This window comes from Rhagoletis zephyria, unplaced genomic scaffold (assembly GCF_001687245.7).
Source record: "Rhagoletis zephyria isolate East Lansing unplaced genomic scaffold, Rhagoletis_zephyria_1.1 Rzeph_scaffold_00422, whole genome shotgun sequence".
Taxonomy (NCBI): domain Eukaryota; kingdom Metazoa; phylum Arthropoda; class Insecta; order Diptera; family Tephritidae; genus Rhagoletis; species Rhagoletis zephyria.
Window position 1 is genome coordinate 1 of NW_016157506.1, and position 4,886 is coordinate 4,886.

Sequence of the window (4,886 nt, forward strand, 5' to 3'; positions counted from 1 at the left end):
TGCATTTGCCTAAGGCTCTGTTCTAACAAAAGCAACAAGGGTTGTGCTGGTAGCCTACTTAACAAAAAATAAAATCAATGTGGAAAAAAAAAATTATTGAGTTTATTTCATTGATTGGGAGTGTACATACATACATATGTATGTACATAAATATGCATATACAAATGTAAGTGCTAACAGCTATGTTAGTTGCTCCGTGTGGCAACATAAATGACTGTACATACATAATTGCCTACATTATTTCTCCATGAACTGTACATACATATTTGTTTTTTTATACCCGAGCGCCTTTGTGCACATAACGGTTGTTTGTAACAGGCAAAACGAATCGAGATAGATATAGACAAATGTATACATAAATGATTAGGATGAAAAGAGAAATCGATTAAGCGGTGACTGTCTGTCCGTCCGTCCGTCCGTCTGTGCACACGATAGCTCGAGTAAAAATTAAGATATCTTAACGAAACTTGGTACGTGTACTTCTTTCGGGCGTAGGACGGATGGTATTGAAAATGGGCAAAATCGGACAATAACCACGCCTACCTCCCATATAACGGTAATTTTCAGAAATACNGGAAAACACATATTTAATACTTGCGCCGGGTATTTAATGTTCGGCTCCGCCCGAACTTAAACTTTCTTACTTGTTATAGTTAAATTACTGACAGGCTCAATATCAAGTCCGCTTCTTCTGGGTGAAGTTAGCCTTAATGTTCCCTCCCGGGTATCAAGACACTTTTGTCCCCTATTTCTGAAAGCTTGTAAAACTAATTTTGAATTGCATGACCCACTCCGTTGCTTATGCCAGGATTTTAACTCTTATTCCAGCACGTTTGATATATCATATCCGCTTTTCATTATTAAGAAAGCGGTATTCTCCTCTCTCAATAAATTATATATACATAAAGACATAAAATCAGCTGATGAATTTAGGTCTGTAGCTGAACAGTTTTAGATCTCGACACTTAAAAAACTCCTGTCTATCGTGACTCGGCGCAAAAATTGAAAATACTGGTTCCCTACGTCATGCGGACTGCGCCCCTCGTGCGGATGGGCGGGAATGGAGGGTAAAAACCGTTGGGATTATTGTTATTATTATTATTATTATTATTAGCACGTATGTATATGTACACATAACCCTTTCTTTGCGCTGTATTCTGCACGAATTAACAGCAGAGGGCGCTCTCAGCGCTACTATGTGGGCATGTANTATGTATATGTACACATAACCCTTTCTTTGCGCTGTATTCCGCACGAATTAACAGCAGAGGGCGCTCTCAGCGCTACTATGTGGGCATGTATGTTAGATTCATAGGATTTTTAAAATCCTGCAGTTCCATTTTTAGGGAAGTATCTGAACTTTTTTTACCTAAGACAATGAGAAGCCCATCCAGAACCTATAACCGAAATTCCAAAAAAATCGGTACAGCCGATCAATAACTTTGCGACATTAAATACCCGACGCAAGTATTAAATATATGTTTTTTACCTTTCCGCAAGCTACCGCTACATGGTAAGCCTGGGNTTCCAAAAAAATCGGTACAGCCGATCAAGAACTTTGCGACATTAAATACCCGACGCAAGTATTAAATATATGTTTTTTACCTTTCCGCAAGCTACCGCTACATGGTAAGCCTGGGTGTATCAATTTTGATAAGTTAGCGTCCTTAAATTTCGAAATATTGAAATTTCAAGCATTTCTGAAATTTATTGTTATATGAAAAACGACCCTAATTTTATTCCGATTTCAACAATTTTCAACGCTTTGCTTCTATGTGGCAAGCACAATAACCATACCGAGTTTAGTACAAAGGGGTAGAACGGCTACCGATATATATATATGTGATCATAAGTGGGCGGTGCCACGCCCACTTTCCAAAATTTTATCATAAACGTATTTCTTGATAAAGAATTGAATAACTCAGTGAGAGGGGAGACCAGTATTTGCATGCATTTATTTATAAAAAAAAATATTTATTGGTTCAAAAATGGTGGGTAGGCACTGTGGCCAATGGCAAAGTTCGTTTGCCACCTCTGCATGGTTTTAAGTCATGCAGAGTCCGCAATATGCTCCGGAAGCAGTGTCCGGAGGATGCATCAGACTAGGCCGAGCANCCAGGCCAACAACTGGTTGGAAGAAATTGGTGCAGCGTTTACCAAAGTATACACATATAACCATAAGTGGGCGTGGCTACGCCCATTTTCCAAAAATTTATGATATTCTTATTTTTCGTCTAAAAATGTTGTAAATATCAATTTTGAGTGAATAATCTTCAGTAGTTACTAAAATATGGCAGTTTTCTTTCTTTCAAGTCGCCAGGGAATACTGAGGGATCATACAGTGACTTCTCGTAGCGTTTTCTGCCTCTTGCTTCATCCTAGACATCGCTCCTTTCGTTTTTCCAACCACCGCAAATATCCACACACGTGCTTCATTTCAAACCATTGTTCTGTACAAATTTGTCGATAGCTTCAAAAATTTCGTTGCTAGTGGCGTAAGTCTGAAGTAGTTCGTTCTTCTTCCATTTGCATTGCGAACGGGTACCTCACTAAACGCGGATTAGGTCTACAAAAGTACCGAAAGCGGTTGTGAAAAGGGTACGTTTTCGGCTATTTTTCTGAAAATTTTCTGATTCAATTTTACGCTGACAAAACGTACTGGGGAACTACGCTTAAGAGCGAAATATCCCTTTGCTACAAGCTATTTGTGTTGTGTATGGGCCCAGCAAAAAACACGATTACCACAGAAGCGAAAGTGGAAACGAGCTAGGCGATAGGAATCGCTTACCCTTTCGCTTCAGGAAGGCCTTATTTTAACATGGGCGGTAATCCCTTACCCGCAGCATTACCTTCAAACGAAGGGAGAACGCATGGATAAACAGAATCCAGAGAAGCGAACAAAGAATGCCTTACAGAGAAACTAATGTAGAATGACCAGATGAGTACATACTTATTTATATTAAATCAGAAAATGTCTTAAAAGATTAAAATTAATTAAAATTTTTATAAATCAGNATTTTTTGCTGGGGGGTTTGACGAGCCGCTGAAGATAATTTTAATAAAAATCAAAATTTTTTGATTTTCTGGCCAACATGTTGAAGTTGATCAAACCTCTTGCGTTGTGTATGGAAAGTCTAAAGAATTTGCCCGCACCACTAGTATACTCTAGTCACTAGCGGCACCCCAGGCATAAGCTCGCGGCACCCCAGGGTGCGGCGTCACCCACTTTGAGTAGTAGAGAATGAAGTATATTCTGTACCAGTAGAGATGTAATTGGTAGAGAAGAGTTACAGAAACGAGCTACAGATCTGTCGATTTGTCGTATTTTAGTTTAGTTTTCCACCAATCGAGATGATTTTCATCGAGATGAGCTCGTGTTCATTTAAGATATGCCTTCAATTGAGCTTTAATTTAACATTTTTTAATGTCTCCAGATTCTACATCCCAGCCTTCGCTTTCGCTGGAGGAATCTAAAATTATTTCTAGGTTGCTTATAAGACTGTTAGCAGTACTTGTTGAAGGCCCATCAAAAAGTTTCACTTCTGAAAAAAGTAAGCGAGTTAGTAATAGGTCGCGGGGCAGGGAACGAGGTCATTTCGTTGTAAGAGAAAAATATTTTTTGTTCTTGTCCTTTTCAAGAAATTTTAATACTGAATTCATATGAACCAGTGTAGCGCTCAACTGATGATATCATATCACTGCATATGCGAGTTGCTAATTTCTAAACTTCCTAGGAAGACGGTCAACTGACCGATTCATATCCCTGCATACGCGAGTTGCTCATTTCTAAACTTCCTAGGAAGATGCTCAACTGATCAATTCATATTCCTGCATACGCGAGTCAGACATGCAAACAACTGATAAGCTGATATTCCCAGGTTTGCAATTTTGTAAGATATGAATTTCGAAGGACATCGGCCGTGTTAAAATTCATCAAAGAATTCAGTAGTTGAGCCCTCACTTTTGCTATTACAGATTCATTTCCTTTTGCTACTGGGATACGTTTATAAATAAACATCCTGCAGTATGGGGGAGTGACTACAGGACTGCTGAATCGGTAGCTACCTGATAAACACCGTCAATTACAAGGCAATGTCCTAGGCGGTAGTCACCATCGGCTTTCTCTGCACTACCGGGAGTTACTAAAGTAGTCACTTGCGTGATTTATGGGCGCCCTCTGTCGTAGTTTTTCGCTATTCTACTTACGACTGGTTCGTCTCTGCACTACCACGGGTTAATAGAGTAGCTACTTACCTTGGAGTCGGTGCAGTAGCGGTTCAAAAGTACCCTGCAGTACGGGGGAGCGACTACAGGACTGCTGAATCGGTAGCTACCTGATAAACACCGTCAATTACCGACCGACTACTTGCATTGTAATTCATCGATTACTTTTACAAGGCAATGTCCTAGGCGGTAGTCACCATCGGCTCTCTCTGCACTACCGGGAGTTACTAAAGTAGTCGCTTGCGTGATTTATGCGCGCCCTCTGTCGTAGTTTTTCGCTATTCTACTTACGACTGGTTCGACTCTGCACTACCATGAGCCCTACCACGGGTTAATAGAGTAGCTACTTACCTAGGAGTCGGTGCAGTAGCGGTTCAAAAGTAGCGATTGACTCCAGCAGTACTGGAGGGTAGCTTACTGCCAATAAGAAGTATTACATATGTATATGTGTATAATACATTTATTTTTCATACATACCATGTACATTAGACTGCATCACTCCACATACAAAAAAAATTGGTACTGTTTTTCCATTGAAATTACAAAATCTATTATATTTTAAGAAGTCCACCAAAATATTTCGAAAAAATATTAAGATTTACGTGAGCTGGACCGATTTGAAAATACCTCCAAAAATGGAGTTTGTTATGAGTAAAAATAGT